This window comes from Pinus tabuliformis, chromosome 2_1 (assembly GCF_031772625.1).
Source record: "Pinus tabuliformis cultivar Carrire ecotype Pingquan chromosome 2_1, CPIR1, whole genome shotgun sequence".
Classification (NCBI taxonomy): domain Eukaryota; kingdom Viridiplantae; phylum Streptophyta; class Pinopsida; order Pinales; family Pinaceae; genus Pinus; species Pinus tabuliformis.
This window is the reverse complement of record NC_142299.1, coordinates 951182120-951204622: the sequence shown is the minus strand read 5'-3', so window position 1 is coordinate 951204622 and position 22503 is coordinate 951182120. Positions and strand designations below refer to the sequence as shown.

Here is a 22503-nt window from a genome sequence, read left to right as displayed (position 1 = left end):
CATTATTTGATGTAAAAAGAAACAATTATTCACAACAATCATCAGCCTCTGCAATATCTACAATCTCAAACCAGATTGTAGCATTCAAGGCACTTTCGTTTGATGGGATTTTCACAAAAATTCCACTTGATAATCAGGTACAATAAAGGTATACATAACAAATTTGTTGATATGCTTTCTAGACCGGCTGTAAATATAACCATTTTACGCAAGAATAATTCTGTTATTCCTGAAATTTATGTTGAAAAATATGCATAGGATGATGACTTTCAAGAGGTATATATAAAGTTGAGTGAAGGCCACCAAGTTGAGGAATTATGCTACTATGTACATGATAATCTATTGTATCATTTGCGAAAAATTTGTGTTCCACAAGGAGAGAGAGTAAATGTCACAAGGGAGGTGCACACTTCTCTTATTGTTGGACATTTCAGTGTAAGAAAAACAGTGGAAAATATTCAGAGGTATTTTTATTGGCCGTGTATGCTTGAAAGTGTGTCACGTTTTATAAGAGGTTGTTCATTGTGTGCAATCAGTAAACCTAGTATTGGAAACTAGGATTGTACCCACCACTTCGAGTTCCTTGAAGAGCATGGGAAAGTATTTCTATGGATTTTATAGGAGGTCTTCTTTGATCAAGGAAAGGTCATGATTATTTGTATGTAGTTGTGGACAAGTTTAGCAAGATGTGCATGTTAATGCCTTGTAAAAAGAAAATTACAGTTGAACAAACAACTCAACTTTTCTTTCAAAATGTATGGGTTCATTTTGGATTGCCTACTTCTATTGTAAGTGATCATGATTCTCGATTTGTTGGGAATTTTTGGTCAAGTTTATGGAACTTGATGGACACCAAATTGAAGAAAAGTACATACTTTCATCTAAAAATAGATGGTCAAACTGAAGTGGTTAACAGGACAGTCATTCATTTTCTAAGAGGTGATTGCAACAAACATCCTAAGTTATGGGATGAACAGTTGCATTATATTCAACATGATTACAACTAAGAAAAGCACTCTTCTACTCTAACTTCACCTTTTGAGGCATGTCTTGGGTATTTGCCCAAATTTCCTTTGGATTTCATTTTTTAGAAAGATGTAGTTGTAGATGGACATAGTGACATAGATAGGGAAAAGACATTCATTGAGAAAATTCAGTTGATTCACCAAATACTTTAAGAACAACTAGAAAAGAGTCAAGGAAGGTATAAGGCAAGACATGATAAGCATTCTGTGGATCATCAGTTTCAAGTAGGTGATTAAGTTTCGCAAGACATGATAAGCATTCTCTGGATCATCAGTTTCAAGTAGGCGATTAAGTTTCGCAAGACATTAGCAAATAAAGGCTTCAAGGTGAAGGTAAAAAGCTAAAACCAATTCATTATGGTCCATTTAAAATTCTGGAAAAGATTGGGAATAATGCTTTCAGGCTTGATTTGCCTTCATAAATGGATATCTATTATATTTTTAATGTTGAAAATTTGAGATTGTATGAACCTCCTTTGATTGAAGATCAAGGAGAGAATGTTCAAACTCCATCTATTGAAGACTTTTCTCCAGAATACCTTGATATGCTTCAACAAGACACTATACTTGACAGAAGGACAAGGACAACTAAAAGAGGAAATATTGATTATCTTTGGGTGGGTCTCAAAGGTACACATCCATCAAAGGCCAAATGGATTGAAGTGGGGAAGGTGATGGAACAGACTTTCATCTATTTGATAACTAAAAGTTATCCTTTTAGGGTCCAAAAGGTTTCCAGTGCGAAGGAGTGATCAGGTGCTCAAAATTATCCTCAACAATAAAAGTGTCAGAATCTTATCAAACTCAGCTTCAGATTGAAGAGCTCGTCATTCTGAATCCAATATTGTGAAGGACACTCAAAATCGTGTCTTTATGTAGAACTTAGAGCAAGTCAAAGTTGAGGTTTGACTTCCCTACATGGCAAGATTAACATGATGTGGCAAGTCTTCAACAGATAAGGAGGCGCCAAGTTGCAACCAACCATTGGCCCTCATAAATTTCATATCGCGTCAGTAGGAGGAAAAGTTGTCTCAAATCGGCCCCCGACAGGTTCAAGGTTACGATGCGATGAGGCATTAGCAAATTTCAATCACAATCAGTGAAGGGGAAAATAGGTATCGGCCCCAACACTGACGTAGTTTGAGTTCCAGACATGATACATCATTTTGTTGCAGTTTTATGTTCTAGAGTGTCCATGATATCACATCGCAAATGTTTCGCTGCGTTAAAGAGACAAGAGTCAATTACTAAATGCGACAAGCAATAAGCACTCGAACGCGATGATTATTTATGTCATAGTTTCATATTCTGCCAATTCCACCTATATTGCATCATAGTGTTCTGCCACTAAAACAAGACTTTCCACCTGCTTGAACAACTCGCCGATTGCAATTTGAGATATGACTGAGAAACTAGGAGAAGTCATAACTTCTTTAGTTATTATCAAAATTGGATGCAAAAAGAGGATGGGTGGCCATTTTTTAGTATTCTAAACTCATTAAGATAGGTTTTAGAGGCATTTGAGCATTGTCAACACACTTTTGATGTAATTTGAGCATAATAAAGAGACCCAAGCCATTGGAAGTTGGACCAAGGAGACGTAGCCCAGGAGGGTTGAACTCCTTTATCATGTTCTTGTTGTGTCTTGTATATTGATGTTCATTGTTGTTATATTTTTGTTGTTTAACATATGTTTTTATGTTAAATTGTTTATAACATTTACATGAGAAATTCTCATGGGAATCTATTAGTTGAAAAAGTTTTTGAATCCTTAGGTTTATTTCTGAATGGTGAATTAGGACATGATTACTATTCTGCTCCAATTTAGATTATCCACTGTCATCGTTCGATAAAGCTATCAATGTTGCTAGTAAGCTAACATTGTCAGTGATTGTGGGTTCACTTTAGTTGAAATTGTTACCAGAATCATAGAAACTGTGGAATATATCAAGCCTACTAACCATAGCTCCTATAAGTACATGTAGATTAGGGTTTAGAGAGTCTCGCCATTTGTAAGCATCTGTGCATTTGTACTTTACTCCGTTTTGAGAGAAAGAAATTGGACAGTGATGCAGATGCTTTGGGTAATGGTTTCCATCACCCACAATGTAGCTCATGCTAAGAGGATTTTTACCTAAAGTATATTTTATCTTCATAAAAATACCAATCCTCAAAAAATTAAGGGTGCAAGATAGTAGTGAAATAAATAACCCACACTACGCCATTGAATGGTTAGAAGATGTGAATGAATATTAATATATTTGGTTTTAAGTTTTTGACATGTGAATGGTTTTGATTTGATTCTTCTAGATTCATATTTGGGTAGAAGGTTTGAGTTAGCAAGTGAGCATTAAGTTTGGCTCACATCATCTAGACAAAAATAACCTTTGTACTCAGACATGCTAGGTCGAAATTGTAACACTTGCTAGCTGAAAGCTACAACCCAAATAATAATTTGTGATGGATTCAAAATAATAAAATCAAATAATATAAAAAATATTAATATACCTGAGTTTTTGCAAAGTCGCAAAGGGCTTGGCTAGGGAAGTAATTTGCACCACAATACAAGCAAAGAATATATGCTGCAATAAGATAATCGCTATAAAGTGCTGCTAAAAAATTTATATTGACAACATACTGGAGGGGTTCAGGATTCCCATTTTTCAATTGAATTAGTCCACCTGCAAAGAAACACACCCAATCTATCAAATTATGAACGTATTAAGAGGAATGAAGCTTTTTGAATCATAAGAATAGATCACCTCTAGTTCTGTTGAACAATTTGAAAAAGGGAAGATATGATCACAATACAAAGGTTGTCTCGTTCTGATAGCTTTCCAACAAGTCCTCATATGGATAACCTAGATCGGGGAACATCCTTAGTTTGTTTAACAAAACCTGTAAGCAATATATTAGAATTCACCAAAGTATTCACTTGCCACTCACATCAAACAAGTAATATTGCTTTGCTTCAAAATGGATAGAGTTAAGCTATTGAAAATATCAACCCACTGTAATGATACTTTCAATTCTTTATAATGTTGCCACGATATTCTCCTTCATGTGTCGATAAGGATTCTTTGTGGTTTTGGTAAGAGAAGTGAGAACCTTATGGAAATGGCATTTTCCAAGACTAGAATTTGATGAAACAAAATTTAATGGTTAGTATTCACGAGCTATCTGATCCAGGTGGATGTTGGTGGCCACCCACCTATCCCATTTGGACCCCCACAACTGTCTCTTTCAGTTTTTCAGTTTCCTTAATTATAGCATAGTTTACTATTTTTAGCAGTTTTTTGGGTCCTAAACTTCCGGAGCCGTTTTGAGGCCCTAAACGACATTTTTTGGGAAATCCAGACCAGCGATTTTTTAGATAAAAATCATTTTTTCGTCATAGTCCTCGGAGAGATCTTTCCAACGGGCTATCATGCGCGTCAAACGGAGATAGTACGACCAATTCGCGACCCCGGGAAGTTGATGTACCAACTTACCCAAAAACGGGGCCCACAATTTGGCGTTTCATCTTCTAGGGTTAGGTTTTGGAATGTGAGGGGTTTTCCATTGTTTCTCAACAATAAATAGGCCCTCGAGCCTCATTGTAACACAGTTCGAAACAGTTCAGAGGCATGTAGCCGACACATCTCTTCTCAGAGATAGGCTACCATCGCCCTAGCTGGTTTATTTCTATTTGTAAGCATATTTCAATATTCTCCATTGATGAAATGAGGTATTATTTCCGCTGCATCTCTATTTTTATGGTTATCACATCTCTATATTTATGGTTATATCTGTAATCTATTACGTTCCTGCTTAAATCCGGATCAGTGGTATCAGAGCGGTCTGCTTTTTCTCTGTTTTTCTTTGCATGTCCCCAACAAGGTCGGGATATAAGGAGTTAGGGCTTGAACTGGTTGAACCTTTGCAAGACCAGCCTCGCAAATCCCGACGGCCTCCCATGGCGGACGAGAAGAAAGACGAGGGGGCAGGAGATCCCATCAAAATCTTGCTCGAAGAAGCCCTCGAGCGACAACGGAACGCGATGATGGACAGCTTTGCCCAGATCCTTCAGCGGCTACCCAGAAGCGACGCATCGGCTTCCAGCAGCTACTCTGGAAACGCCACACCCTTTAAGGTACAAGTTAATTTTGAAATCCCCATATTCGAGGGTCAGATAGACGCAGATGTCGTAGATAAATGGTTAAATCTGCTAGAGGGTTATTTTTCTGTTCATGAATTTTCGAGTCGGGAAAAGATTGTTTTTGCTCTCCTCAAAGCAGCCCCCCACGTCAAGGACTGGTGGGAGACCTACTGCGAGTAGAAGGATGAAAGTACTGGCTCACTATTTTCAGCCGCACCCACATGGGATTCGTTCCGGGATGCCGTCAAGGAGCAGTACTACCCTGTTGGAAGCTATGAGGATGAATACATAAAGTGGACCACGCTGCGGCAGGGAAGGGACCAAGATCTGCCAGAGTTCAAAAACATTTTTCATACCCTTCGCACACAATTGGGTATCAAAGATTCTGAGCTACATCTGGTACTCAAATACCGCGTCTGCTTACACAGATACATCCAGGAAGAGATGGAGTTCTTGAACATCTCCTCACTCGGCACATCATACCGATACGCTGTCAAAATCGAGCAAAAGTTCAAACAGAAGAAGCGAGACTTTGGATCTGCAAATCCAAATCCCAAAGGACAAAGCCAAGGCGGGGTGACCCAAGACAACCTGTCAGAAAACAACAACACCACGAAGCCGAAGAAGGACACAGGAAAGTGGTGTGAGTTCCACAAGAGTCCCACTCATAACACAAGTGAGTGTCGGACCAAGCAGTCGCTGGTGGCCGAGCTGAAGGCTTCCGAATCAGATGCATGTTCCGACTCTGAGTCAGAACCCACCAAGGGGAATGACAAAGGGAAGCAGATCATTGATGCGGATCCCAGCGCCACTGTTGCTACTGCCAAGATCCAGAAAAATGAGCCCGAAGATCCAGAGGAGGGGGAACATCTTTTCCACTCACAGATGTGGGTGAAGGGTTTGCCGCTGCAATTCATTGTCGACAGTGGCAGCCAAAAGAACCTCATTTCAGCAGAGGTCGTGAAGCGGTTGGGCCTACCAACTACACCACACCCACAGTCGTATAGTATCGGTTGGCTTCACGAAGGACGAGATCTCAAAGTTCGCCAGCAGTGCCGCCTTCCCTATAGCATCAAGCCCTTCACAGACGAGGTATTGTGTGATGTTACACCTCTGGATGTTTGTGATGTACTATTAGGCCAGCCATACTTGTGGAGGCGACATGCTGTGTATGAGTCAAGGCCTCACACTGTCATCATTTCTTTGGATAATTCATTATACAGGATACCGGAGGTAGCCGCACCTACCGCCACCTCTTTGATTACTGCTAAGAAAGGCAGCAAGCTCATCTCACAGACTAGGAAATTTATTTTCTGTCTGGTTCGCTCCCAAAGTAAGGGGAAGATCGTTGCTACATCCATGACCCCCGCGAAGGGTTCCTCCACACAGCAGCAGCAACAGAGGGATACAGTCATGACAGAACACAGGAACAACTTCTCCTTACCCGGAGGGGCACCACACAAGTTTCAAGTGGACGACAAAGTTTGGTTACATTTGCAGAGGGAGCGCCTTACCAGAACCCATCAGAAACTCAGACCACTTCGACATGGTCCTTACACCAGTAACAAGGCTACGGGAAACAATGCTTTGAAGCACAGCGTTGCTCCATTCCTTCACTTGCACTGAGTGTTCAATGTGGACCGTCGCCGACCATGCTCCCCACCATTTTTGGACACATCAGAGATTGCAGAACAGCTCACCAGAGACCCAGCTCAGCAGAAGCTTCCTCATCTCAGGGAGGAACTCAACGCAATGGGGACCATTGCTTCCTAAGGGGGGAGGAATGATCTAGGTGGATGTTGGTGGCCACCCACCTATCCCATTTGGACCCCCACAACTATCTCTTTCAGTTTTTCAGTTTCCTTAATTATAGCATAGTTTACTATTTTTAGCAGTTTTTCGGGTCCTAAACTTCTGGAGCCGTTTTGAGGCCCTAAACGACGTTTTTTGGAAATCCACGGCCAGCGATTTTTCAGATAAAAATCGTCTTTTCCGTCGTAGTCCTCGGAGAGATCTTTCCAATGGGCTATCATGCGCGTCAAACGGAGATAGTACGACCAATTCGCGACCCCGGGAAGTTGATGTACCAACTTACCCAAAAACGGGGCCCATAATTTGGCGTTTCATCTTCTAGGGTTAGGTTTTGGAATGTGAAGGGTTTTCCATTGTTTCTCAACAATAAATAGGCCCTCGAGCCTCATTGTAACACAGTTCGAAACAGTTCAGAGGCATGTAGCCGACACATCTCTTCTCAGAGATAAGCTACCATCGCCCTAGCTGGTTTATTTCTATTTGTAAGCATATTTCAATATTCTCCATTGATGAAATGAAGTATTATTTCCGCTGCATCTCTATTTTTATGGTTATCGCATCTCTATATTTATGTTTATCTCTGTAATCTATTGCGTTCCTGCTTAAATCCGGATCACTATCTTATATGGGTATTTTCTTAAAATTATAATCAAATCCATGATTAACTAGATCCATGAAAAGAACTCTTAATTCTTATAGATTTGTTTTATTTATACATTTTATAATACTTATATGTCTCTTTTTAATTTCTATTTTATTTCTCTGGAACAATTATGTATTTGCTATTTTATAGAAATCAAAGAATAAATTTTTTTGTTTGATTACAATTTTTTAGTCATATATCTTTCTCTCTGCCCCCCCCCCCCCCCCCCCCCCCCCCCCCCCTCTCTCTCTATATATATATATATATATATATATATATATATTTCTATGGAAAAATTGTGTATTTGTTATTTCATAGAAATCAAAGTATACAAATTAATGTTCAATCAAGAGTTATGATATTCTACTAATCCACAACATAAATAGACAAAACATAAAAACATGCAAGTACTTTTTTTGTGATCATTAAATTAACTATAAGCTGGAGTGATGCTTCCTTTGATCTTGTGTCATCGTCAATGTTTAATTCTCTATGGATATGTGATACCTCAAACTCCTAAAAAATTTCGATAATCAATGAATTGTTTGTTGTTAATGATTTTATGGCTAAACTATATAATGTGAATATCTCTTAAAACTAATCAAAAACCATTAGGGAATTGCCAAAAGCTTGTAAGCATTTTAGTTGCATGTACATTGTAAAGTCAAGCATTAAGCAATACCCAATTAATTCTACTTTATTATTAGTTTCACACCCCAACCCCAAGTTAAGAAAAAAATTGTCATTATTGTTTAGGTAAAATTTATCTCTCGCCAAAGCAAGATTCTTCATGTCACAACAAAGATGTAAATATTACCATGAAAAATAAATTAATAAATAAAATTGTTTAATTATAAAATTTCCCCAAACAAACATGTTTAATAATAAAAAATTAATGTGAAAGAAAATAATTATATTAACAACAATATATTTCATATATGTATTTTATTTCGAAAAATTCAATGTATTAACTAAAAAGTAACCAATCCATCCCAAGAAACAATACCTAAAATAGCCAACTCAAAAACTCAAGTAAAGTAGATAGATTCTACCACAGTAGTAAATCCTGCAAATTCTAGATATTAAGATTGAAATAAGGATCTTAAGAATATGGAATTTGTGCTTACCTAGGCACCTCGTAGCTTATTATCCCAGCTGAAGACACCATACAAAGTCAGTGATTCACTGGAGTTTTTGGCAATCCCCAAAGTAGTCACCAACTGAAAGTAAGAAGAATTCCGAGTGGCATAGGACATCCATGAACCACCCCACACATACTCATCATAGTAGCCAATGGAATTATAATATTTTTTGATAAATAAATTACTTTGGTTGTATCTACCTTCTTATCCCTTGAGAACTTGAATATAATAGTGCGACCTTTGACGATTTTCTTTGAGAAATTGGTGTCATCCTTGAATATAGTAGATGTGACAACGAGTGCAACATCCATCTCTGTAGGCAAATTTGAACTGAGTGACCATTGAGTTACAGGACAGAGGTACTCCATGTCTTTAGGCCTCATCCAATAGTACTAATCATCTAGAGTTATGGAAGTTTTCGATCTAGTGCTGACCTATTCAAAACAAAAAATATGAAAATTGAAAGGCCATTGAAAATGGGCATATTCCAAACATAATGCAAAATCGCTACCAATCAAGAAACACATTAAACAATTTATTTCTTTCCTCATTATGAAATTCCAAAATATCCTTAAAATTTACATATTCTCATAAATTGAGAATGATGGAGGAAAAAGTGATTGAAGAAATTTCACAACAAAAATCTTTTCTCAGGATTGGCTTCACCTAACAATAGATGATATCTATTTTCTTGGCAAAGGAATTGAATGTCTTCAGTATATAGTCCATTTGTAATAGATTTGACATGCAAATATATGAGAATACAAATATACCTGAAATAACAAGATCCGAATATAGAAATTCTTCTATTTATTAATATCAAACCCTTAATGTAGGGTAACACCATATAATTACTCCTTAAGGAAGGAGAACAGTCGACAAGCCATATGCTTGCCAATACAATAATCCTTGACATCCATCAATGGGAGGTATCTAGCCTCTATATAGGTTTCATACATACAATACCATGGGCCATTACCATGGGTCTCTCAATACCATTTATCTAATACCATGGGCTTATCACATTATTCCTAACTACTTGTGGTCTCTTATATGATGCAGGTTAACCACTTTATTTATTAACTATGGCCCATCCCATTATTACATTATTCCCTTCGGTACCTCCCTTTGTACCCCAGACTATCCCCCCTAGGTATACTACATTCCACCCCACTTAAAAATGTTTCATCCCCGAAACATAAGAAGAACAAAAACAATAAGATCTACTCAAAAGAGTAGTCCATGGTACCATGCACGTACATCTAGCCATCCAAGAGAAAGGTGAACCCTCGATCTAGTTGATGCCTCACTCACTTGAGATGGAAGTTGAACCTAACGACTCTTCTGTGTTGATATGTTGTGGTGGATCGTTGCCCCTCTCTATATGTCATATGGGGATTGTTGTCCTTCTGGATAATTTGTTGCCATCATGTTGGTTTTTTTATTTCTGGGTGATGTGGGTGGTGATATGCTGAAGTTTTAACCAATGGTGTATCTTTCTTTAATTCACCACCTAATGGAGCCTGATGGGTATCTGCTTGCAATTATTGCTTATCCTCGAATATTACTTCAACCACACGCTCCTAATCTAATGTATCAATACCTGTAACATTTTCTGCTTCAGCCTCCTTGGACTCTACCTGTTTATTGATGGAAATATCCTAAAATTTAATTTTCTTCTTTTTATACTAGACCTTCAAGAATATCTTCTCCAAATTAATATCGATAGTACCAAAAAATTCCATCGAACAGTATCCCAAAAGAACATCCACATTATCCATATCTAAAGCATATAAATCAGAATGTAATACATACTTATCCACAGAAATCTTCATCTATTTGTAAACATGCACCTGCTCATTATTAACCTGTGTGTGCTCCATTTGTTTTGCTGGGAATTGCAACCTTTTAACCAAATGAACACTAATAAAATTATGCTTGCTATTAGGATTGGTAGACACAATTATCTTCTATTTTTTAATACATCCTTGAACTTGTAATAAGGAGATACCATCAGAAAATAGCCCTTTAAATATCGCATTCTCTTGTTTTCTAGCATGAGACCATTTTTCTAAAAGGATTTTTCAAACTCTTGATCAGGAAGACTTAAATGCTTATGGCAGTCAAGTGATTGCCACCATATGGCAGCCTCCTCTCTAAAATTAAACCTTGCTAAAGGTCTCCAATATTGCCCAACTTCTGACTTTGCCCTTTTTATGAATTCTTCAATAGTAAGGCCATCATCTTTTCGTGTAAAAATCAGCTCAGTAGAAGCCATGAAGTAGAATGAGAATATTTTTTTTTTACCTACTTTATGAGGAAAATTGAAAATGCCCACAACTCAGTCAATATGGCTCAGAATCCTTATTATAGCCTATTTTCAGAAATGGAACAGTCATTCTGCATCTTCCCATAAGATAGAAATCTTGATCTAGGCACTCTGGAATTTCAAATTTGTGCTGCAACTGTCTCGTCGTCATAAAAAATTCTGAAAAAAAAAGAGCTGATTTTAAATATATGATATCTCCCTCATCCGGACTCTGATTCGACCGATTATTTTTTTTATTTGAGTAATTTTTGAAGAGGATCCCAGATCTACAAATATTTTCTCAAATTTCTTCACAAAACCTACAAAAATCGATTGGAGATTCGTCGTCCATGAATTTTCATCAGAAACATTTCTACACACAACTGATTTTTAAATTAGTGATATATCCCTCATCCATACTTTGATTCCGCCGATTTTTTTTTCAATTTGGGCATTTTTCACAAAGAATCTAGATCTGTAATTTGATTCTACAAATTTTCCCCAAAAGTTTCATATCTAATCTGAAAACTTACCGCCGAAGAAATTCCTGCAAACATATATATATATATATATATATATATATATATATATATATATATATATATATATATATATATATATATATATATATATATCTTGCTTGCCTAAGAAAGTGCTCTGATACCAATTGTAGTAGATCTGACCTGCAAATATATGGGAATACAAATATACCCTGAAATAACAAGATCTTAATATAGAAATTCTTCTCTTTATTAATATCAAACCCTTAAGATAGGGTAACACCATACAATCACTCCCTAAGGAAGGAGAACACTCCACAAGCCATATGCTTGCCAATACAATTATCTTTGGCATCCATCAATGGGGAGTCTCTAGCCTCTATATAGGATTCATACGTACAATACCATGGGTCATTATCATAGGTATCTCAATACCATTTGTCTAATACCATGGGCTTATCACATTATTGCTAACTACTTGTGGTCCCTTATATGATGCGGTTAACCACTTTATTTATTAACTATGGCCCATCCTATTATTACATTATTCCCTTGGGTACCTCCCTCTGTACCCCATACTATCACCCCTAGGTATACTACAGAGATTTAGGATTTATATTTGAACTTCAAACAGTCAAAGTCATGAATAAAGAGCTCTTCTTGAGCATATGTGTATTATACTCAGTCTATAGAAAAGCCTAAACGCCCTTCTAATGACAAGCACCATCCTCTCTGTCAGGTTAGCTTGGAAATCAAATTAAAAGCTAGTCAAATTGTCTCAAATAATAGACACAATGGTTCAGTGACACGTCGGTTAAATATGGGAGACTAACTTTTATAAATGCCTAGCTAGGGTTTTCACAAAACAAAAGTGCAGAACTCAGATCTGTCTCATATTTTTGGAGATCTGTCATAGGGTGCAAAAATTTTGGATGAATTACAGGAAGTACAATGGCTTAGAAATCTAAAGTGAGTGCAATAATTAAGTATTACGAAGGAAGACTGATCTTTGTGTTTTTGGTGATGTCTCAAAGTCTTAATAAAGCAGTCCTAGTCTCGGAATATGTACAAATCTCTCAATTAGTACACTCTCGGCACAATCAATAATGGAGAAAATACAATATCAGTCTCGGCATACCTATGTTGAAGAATAGCTCGGTATAGGAAGAAAAAGACAGTCTTAACATAGTTGTGATGATCCCATAGTAACATGCTTTATCTAGGCATTCATTCTAAACCCTCTCATGATCTTTGGCATAATGATAATCATGATGATGACGTAGTGACAAGGTAGATCTCGGTGCAACTTTCATACATATAGAGACCTCATTGATAGAGTGATGATCTCAGGGAGAGTGCAACAATCATCTAGCGAAGGTGAAATAATGGTACAACTGTAATACAATAATGATGACCTCTGTGAAGTAACAACGATGAAGATGGTTTAAATAGTGACAAAGAAGAGGATTGGTGTCTTGGTCTTGGAGTGGCCTAATAGGTCAAGGGTCATGGTCTTGGTATTCATCAATTAGAATCTCTATAAGAAGAATTTTGTGTGGGTTTTCCTCTCAAAGGTGAGAGTTTTTGGCCCTGGCAGAAAGCCAGTATCTTTTTTTCTTTTCTCTTTGTTTGGTAGCTATTCGATGAACTAAAAGAAGACACATTCTAATAATAACAAGTGATTATTGGAATAAGAAGAAAAGTTAAAAACACCTCACAAATAATATCATGACTAGAAGAACTGCATTATCTCTAATTGCGTTAGATTCTTCAACACGAGTTGAGGTGATGATGAATGTCAATACTTAAATATTTATAAGAAGAAACATGCTTTAAGTATTTGTTATCATAGAAGAAATTACCTTTCTTAATATTTTTGGATTTAATGATCATGACTTTAGTCTTGTGGGTATTAACTATCATACCCATCTTGGAGCAATAATCATGAAGAGTCTTAAGCTACTTATCTAGGTCACCATGGGTTATGGCAAGAAGAATGATACCGTTGACATAAAATAGAATAGTAATGATTATACCAGCAAGCTCAGTGCCATTGCAACTTGCAGCTTCCAAACACTCATTTAACAAAAGCAGAAATAGTGACTCTTGAAAATGAAGCTTCTAAGTTTCCATCTTTTATCATGCCATGAATCCAAAAAGCAAATTTTGTTAAAGAAGTCCAAAAATATCCCAGAATAGAAGAAGATCTATTTGCTTCTAATTCTAGCGGTTATATTTTGGATTTGGATAAATCAAAAATCCAGCTGAATCAATTCGAATATTGATCGGGTCGTTATACCAAATGCAAGTACCTACAAAGCTCGATAATATGTCCATATTTGTTCTAGCAGAGAAAAGAATGGCTGGAATAGTTTATGACTGGTGGATTGGACCTTCTGAGTTAGAACGACAAGCAGTCATTGCAGCAGGACTTTCTACTCTAGAGGTACTACTGAAAACACAGTTTGTCCTCGAGCCAGTAGATGAGAAGAAGCATATCATTACAGACCTTGCTATAATGGAACTGAAAGATTTAAAATATCTTGAAGCTTTTGGTCAAGATTTTATGGCCAAAGTTTACAAAGAAAATCTTTCAAATGATTCAGTTCAGAAAATTTCTTTTCTGTTAAAATTACCAGGAAATCTAGGAGATCTAATTTCTAAAGATATTGAGCTTCAAAGAAAAACAATAGATTAGATTTACTCGATAGATCTTTTATTCAGGTGTCAAGAGAAATTCAAATATATATGTTGGAAAAAACAGACACATGATATAACTCCTAGTGCCAATGTTTGTCGTGCTGCTTTGCCATGGACACCATTTAAGAAAATGAGAAAACATAAAAGTTATGGGAAATTCAAGACCAAGAAAATTGTAAATCCCAAAGGACCTTTTAAAAATTTCATATTTCTAAAGAAGAGGAAACAACTGAGAACCAAAAACAATTACTGTTTCATATACGAACAAGAAGGACACTATGCTTGTGCTTGTCCAAAAAGAACATCTGGTAAATTGAAAGCATGTGTATATATTGAAGAATTTTGTGATGATTGGTCTGTTGTACAATCAAAAGAAGAACCATCAGATGTATATATGTTAACAGATGCTTCTTTTTCAGAAGATGAAGAGTTAGTCAATTCTATTCAGAAAATGAATATTTGTTATGATTATTCTACTGATGAATTTTCAGCTGAAGATGAAGAAGAAGAACTTCATTACAGTGAAGAATTTGAGACTGACACAGACAGTGTTGAAACCAGTGAAACATAATCTTTATGTTGGTCTCTCCCACTAGAGAAAGACAAACGAAATTAGGTTATCCCTATTCTCCCTTAGTTAAACTCTTTTTGTCCATATCAGAAAAATATTGGACAAACATCTTCAATGCCAGTTCCTGAATTCGACCCACCAGCAGAACAAACTTTCTTGAAGAAAATGTTAAAAACAAATAATATTTTATATATACCAGTCTCCATGTAGGTTAAAAATAGTTGGATAGATCTTGATGCATTTATTGATATCGGTGGCTCAAACAATCTTTCCAGACCATCGTTGTTTAAAGGATTATGGAAACCTCTCCAAAGTATTCTGATTTCATAAACAATCGGAGGTACAGTTAATCTTACTCGCTATGTGGATAATATTTCTTTAAAAGTAAGTGGGAATATTGTCAAGATATCTACTATACAACATTGCGACCCATCTACCAGTTTAATTATGGGTATGCCATTTATCAATTCTGTTTTTCCCGTGACTATTAGTGAAGATAAAGTTATCTTCAATTTAAAAAAACAAGCAATCTCTATTCCGAGATTAAAATTTGCCGACTCTGAAGTAAGAAGAGAAATCCAGAAGAGGACTAGTACAAGAAAGCCAAAAAATTATTCCAAAGATTGGCAGAAAGTACTGCAGATTTATGAAGAAAAGGAAGCTCTCAAAACAAAACAAAAAGTAGCAATAGATCCGCAATGGACTTAGGAACAAATCTCTATATATCAGCAGTTAGCTAAAAGCTGCTCAGAAGACCCTCAGAAATTTTGGGAAAAAGAGAGCCCCAAGCAAGAAATTGTGACCATGCATTATAATGCAGTAAAAGGTAAGTTAATTCCTTGTACTCCTTCTGATGAACAAGAAATCAAAAAATAGATTGAAGAATTGTTGAAGTTGAGATTGATTGAATCGAGTGTTTCCCGTTATTCATTTTCGGCATTTTTGGTTCACAATCATTCCGAAATAGTTCGAGGTAAAGTAAGAATGGTGATTAATTACAAACCTTTGAATGCAATCACTCAAAGCTTTCATTATCCCTTACCTTGTAAAGAAGTAATAATGCAGAAAATTCAGAAGAGTAAAATCTTCAGTAAATTTGATATGAAATCTTGTTATTACCATATTTAGATTGAAGAAGTAGACAGACATAGGACAACATTCACATGCCCTGTAGGATTTTACCAATGGATAGTTGTTCCATTTGGATTAAAGATTGCTCCTGCTTTCTTCCAGAAGAGAATGGATTTTATATTTGGTAAGCATGATTTTATCATAACTTACATTGATGATATTTTAATCCATAGTCCAGATTTACAAACACATTTGGCTCATCTAGAAATATTCTTTCAAGAAGTTCAAGCTCATGGTATTATCCTCTCAGAAAAGAAAATGGTGTTATTCCAAAATGATATTGATTTCCTTGGAATTCATGTAATCGATGGACATATACGGATGCAGCTGCATGTGCTAACAAAGCTTGCTGAGTTCCCTAATGAACTCAAAGACACGAAAATGATTCAGATATTTTTGGGTGTTTTAATTTACATCCATAAATACATTCCCAGGCTATCTGAAAAAACTACTCCTATTTGAAAGCATTTAAAATCAGGTTGGTCTAGTCAAGCCACTGCCACTGTCAAAAATCTCAAAGAAGAATGTAAGTCCCTACCAAAATTGCAGCCTCCACGAGAAGGATTGTTAATTTTACAAACAGATGCCTCAGATGATTTTTGGGCAGTTGCTCTTTTTGAAAGAAAGGAGGAAAACAAAGAAGAATAATTATGCGCCTATGCATCAGGAGAATTCCTCCCCAATCAGAAAAATTATTTTGCTACTGAAAAAGAAACTCTTGCAATATTTAATGGCATTCAAAAATTTTAATTGTATCTTGTGCCAAGAAAATTCTTGATTAGGACTGACTCAATGAATTTTAAATATTTCTTGTCAGCAAAATTATCGAGACAGATGGCAAGAGGAAGATTATTAGCATGGCAAATTTGGTTCTAGCAATATGATTTTGATGTAGAATGGATTCCTGGAAATTCTAACTATATTGTTGATGCTCTTACCAGGGAAATGAATAAAGCTCATAGAATTGGCTGCAGCTGAACAGAAGTCAGAGGAAGCATTTTTGATATTCCATATCAGCCAGACAATCTTGTCACTCTAGCAAAAAGATTCAAAATTCTCGAGAAGAATGTTGAAGATCTTTGTCTAGAAATAAAAAAGGTAGCTGGACTCAGGCTTCAAAGAAACCAGTGGATTCAAAAATGTCAAGCCTGGAAATCAAAGAATATTGGCACACTTCTTGGATTGGATCCTGAATTGGTAAAAGTATACTCTTTACCAAATATGAAAGTCAAATTATATTTCAGAATGCTTGATGATTTATGGTCCATACAGTATACTCAATCTATGATTTCGGTCTTGCAAATTTTAAATTATTATCAGATGATTGGTTGTATTTATTTTGCACTTGAAATCTTTACAAGTGCTAAGATGATGGACCTTGATGATGTTAACATCAAGATAGAAGTTGGTCAGTTTTTACAGACCTTAAGAATTCCAGATCTGTTCGAGGAAATGGAAGCATCATATCTACAAAGAAGAGATCCAGATTATATGCATTCAGATACTTTTCTTCAGTATGAAATCTTGGAGCGCTTTGTAGATTGGGAAATCAAGGATGGATACTGCAAGAAGAAATAGGTTGAAAGACAATCTCAATGTGTAGAAAGAACTCTACATTATATTAAAGTATTTTCAACACCATGGGATTTTAATAGCCCAGAAATAAGAAATGCTATTGAGCCAAATCCCTTTTCACAGGTTTTTGCAAATCAGTTTTCAGAAAGTTCTGCATTTGCAGAAAATAAGGATGAAGTAAATAGAGTTTTGGGATGGTTAAAAGAATTTCCCATGCAAAAGTTGGCTGAAAAAATTCATATTATCAAAAAATTGACCAAATCGCAGGGGAAGCATCCTGTTTTAAAGTTTCTAGTGAATCAAAAGGCACTAATCATAGTTGGAATAAGTTTAGGAAATTGGAATGCAGATACTATATGTCTGATTAGTCTGTTATTATTAACCAGGGTATGCAAAACATTCAATTTTGAGTTTGGATGGAAAGAAAAGGAAGGTGTTAGTGATCATTATAAAAATTTGGGTATAGCACACCATCAAAACAGCTACTAGTATGTTCTAGATTTTTAAATGGGAATTATTGGATGGAATAAAACTACCAGTGCAACAGATGATAGCTTTCTCAAAAGCACGTAAAGATTCTTTCTTAGATATTGAGATAAATCCTACATCTTACATCAATAGATGGAGAAAGAAAGATGACCCATTCAAGTTACCCTACCAAACCCATCATCCCTACAAAGATCGAATAAAGTTGGAAGTAGGACAGTCCTCTAAAGCAGCTACAGCATCTACAGCAACAACATCTTCAAAAGGAAAGGACATTTTGTTTTTAGATGTGTACCAAGATGCTCAAGAGCCCACTGAGCCGGACTGTGAAGAAAAATATCTAAAGATAATGGAGGAAGTATATCTGCAAGAAAATCAATCTTCTGACGAATTCGATGATTATGACTCAGACCGCAACCCTAAGGGACCATGGTGATAGTCCTTAGATTCCTTTTAAATAGTTGGAAGTTTGAATTATTGTTCTTTTGAATTATTGTACTCGAATATTGAGTAGACACCGTCGGACTATGGCAATGACGACAGGACCCTCAATTATTTCCACTTTGAATTATTGTTCTTAGTGTGCTTTTGAATTATTGTAGTCGAATATTGAGTAGACACCGTCGGACTATGGAAATGCCGACAAGACCCTCAATTATTTCCACTTTGTTTCATGTATAAAAAAAAGAGTCTACAAAATAAGAAATCGGCAGAAGAGAATCACACATTATTGGATTGAGTGCTTCTAAACTCTGAGATTTCTTGTTTTCATATTGTAATGCTCTGTAAGTTTTCCTTTTGAGTTAATAAAAGCTTCGCGCACCTTTTTACTCTAAGTTGAGTTGTTCACTTGATATCTTCTTCTAAGTATCAGTAAGGCTGCAAAGGAGGCGTTGGTAAAGCTGTTGAGAGAAGTACATGAGGAGAGGCCAAGGTGCAAAAGGCATGCGTAGCAAGTGCTAGAAGATATTGTCTCAAGGAACTACTTTTACTTAAGAGGTTGGTTTTCTCGATTTGGTTTTATAAGACACCCTTACTTAACCCCAATATTACATTTAATATATTTTGACTAGCCTTCACTGATCTTAAACTTAACAACAACAATAATTAATAATATTTCTATAAATCATACATAAATTTTAGTATTTAATATTAATATTTAATTAAATATTTTTTAATATATATTTAATGCAGTTAAAATAATCAAATTTAGATTTTCAAAATGAAAATAATTTGTAATTTTTTTAAAATAAATATGTTAGGTCCCTATCTACTAGTGTAACCCCTTATTGATATTAGTGCAACCCCCTTATTATATTGTTGCTAGCATGTAGTCCCCATATTGTTATTATTGTGCCCCATAGAAGCCCACTCTTGTTATTATTGTGCCCTTACATTATTATTGTTATGTCCACTTTCATTATATTATGATCCCTTAGGCTCCTATATATACAAATGGGATCTTGTCATTTGTATCATCCAAGAATTATTCATTTGTATAATGTAAAGGAAGTTGTCCACTCGAAGAGGCTTAATTCTAAAGCGTTTACCTCTCTTTTCTATTTTTTTTGTAAACTAGTTTTGTAACAAAATATTTAATAAATAATAATTAAGCTAAATCTCCTTCACTAAATAGAAAATAACAAAATATTTAATAAATAATAATTAAGCTAAATCTCCTTCCCTAAATAGATTGGAGAAATTCTCACGTTATTTTATGCAAAGCCCACTATCATATGTCATGTGCTATCCAAGAACTACCAACCACTTCATTTAGTGTAGATGATTTTTTGGTAATATTATCATATTTTAATTTTTATAAAACATCTAAGAAATTTTATAGTAAAAAATATTAATTATATTTATTAAAAATTACCTTATTCCATATAAAAATATCCCTCACTTTCAAAGAGTGTTAGTTATACCATTGATCTGCAATGGATTTATTTATGTGGAGGTTAACCAACAACATTAGTTAAAAAATGTTAGATATACCATTGAATGGATTTGTTTATATGGAGGTTAACCAAAACATGCTTTTATTCTTCGTTTGGGAAGTAAAGTTTTCAATGAGTAACGCCATTATTTAGAAGTTTGATGATCATTTTTATTATAATAATGAAAGTACTGTTTTTCAGATAAGTTGGTTTGTGGCTTACGATGTTTCCGACCTAAAATAGTTTGACATGTATTATTTTTTTCTGTTGTGGAAAACTTGGTCAGTGCGCATTTATCATTAAGATAATTTTTCTAAAATTGTGTGTACAGCAGACTCTCCTAGTTAATAATTGATATAATGAGTTCAGGAGGGTTTGATCAATTGCAGTTGTGAGGTCATCGTCATTATCTTTTTATATAATATATATGTTTTAGAATGATAAAAATAATATATATGGTCAATATACATGAATCTAAAACATACTAACTGTTTCAAATCTTTTTGTTGAGATATTTAAGATACCTAATTGTGAATAGCCTAATTATTACATATTTTTATTTATTTTTGATTGGGTTTGAATTTTAGGGGTTTAAAGTACCTTTTCAAATGTATAAATAAATTAATAATTTTGAAAAATTTTCAGATATTATATTTCTGCAAATTATATAGCTAAAATTTTAGATTTCAAAAAACCTTTACTCTATTCTAAATAAAATAAACCAGGAAAAATGTTTAGATAAATTTAAATTTCTATACCTTTTATATCAATAAAATAAAAAAATCAAATTTACTATATTTTAGATTAAGTAAAAAAATACTTTAAAAAAGAAAAAGATTTGATTAAATAAATAAATTAATTCAAAAAAATTCAATTCAAAATATAAAAAACTAAAACTAAGTAGTCTTCCAAAGTTTTCTACTTTATTTTCTGATTTGCTTAGAATTGACAGAGATTCATTGAAATACCAAGTTTGACAAGTGAATTCTTCATAATCAAAGTGTTCTTCATTGAAATACCAAGTTTGACAAGTGAATTCTTCATGATCAAAATGCTCTAAGAATTTTTGAGGGTTCTAAATCTATATATACAATCAAAAAATCATAAACAACACAAATCAAGCTTTCTCTTAAAAAAATACTTCACTTAAAACTATAACATTTTCCAAGTTTTGCATTTGCCATAAATATGTTTATAAAAAATATAAATTTACAGGAGTCCCGCTTCTTCTTTCCAGTACAGATCAGCGGCCGTTTATGTAACAGATTATATTATTACACATGGCATGCAAGGACTTGCAGAGATTACGCATTACACTAAACTATTAGATTTTGTCAAATTCAATCGGTACATCCACTTCAAATTATTTAATTAATTAAAAAATTGGCGGTCGAACAGATTAATTTACGAGCTGTCTTTTAGTGAGATTAATTTATGCATTTTATTTCAAATAATATTATACAGTTTGGGAAGGAATAATGTGAACGAGCGTCAAGAATTACGTGGGAGTTGTGCATTCTATTGTGCCCACTTGAGCCGATTCTTTTAGTGAACAGTCGGTACCGCGTTGTTACTACTTTAACTCGAGTGATGAAGGTAGGTGGAAAATTGTGAAGGTCAGTTTATTCGAATTAAGTGGGAGTTGTGCATTCCATTAGGCCCACTTGAGCCGATTCGTTTAGTGAGCAGTCGGTACCGCGTTGCTACTACTTTAACTCGAGTCATGAAAGTGGGTGAAAACTTGTGAACAGTCAGTTTATTCAAATACCTAGTCATAACAGTGCGTGAAAATTTGTGAACAGTCAGTTTTTCCCAATACCTAGAGTCATAGCAGTGCGTGAAAAATTGTGGACAGTCAGTTTATCCCAATACCTAGAGTCATAACAGTGCGTGAAAAATTGTGAACAGTCAGTTTATTCAAATACCTAGAGTCATAACGGTGGGTGAAAAATTGTGAACAGTCAGTTTATTCATGCCATGAATAACTGTATTACCGGCCTGGGTCAAATACCTAGAGTCATAACAGTGCGTGAAAAATTGTGAACGGTCAATTTATTCAAATACATAGAGTCATAACAGTGCGTGAAAATTGTGAACAGTCAGTTTATTCAAATACCTAGAGTCATAACAGTGCGTGAAAAATTGTTAACAGTCAGTTTATTCAAGGCATAAATAACTGTATTACCGCGCTGCCTAAAGCTTAAAAGGTTAAAATTCTAACCGAATACAGCACGCATCCTGTGGCTATAAATCTCTCTTCTCCTTCCTAGAGTCTACTACCATTACCATTATTCATTCTTACCTTCCACTTTAGAAAACCATGGATTTTCGATATCGCTGTTTCATATATGCCATGCTCTTGGCCTTGATATGTTCTGTGGTGACCTGTGGTGCTGAGAATAGAACCTTAGGACTGCGTTTGCTTCAGAATGGCCTTGCACAGACTCCTCCTATGGGGTGAGATATGTTATATAAGTGATTAGAGATTTTAGTATGTGAGAGTAAGAGTTCTTTGGATTTCAGTTCATAAATGAT

The 22503-nt window shown here is 35.2% G+C and overlaps 1 pseudogene; it reads right to left on the bottom strand.

The window, feature by feature from the left end:
• Positions 1–22503, bottom strand: part of LOC149203802 (endoglucanase 9-like) — an 86077-nt pseudogene that overhangs the window by 42134 nt on the left and 21440 nt on the right.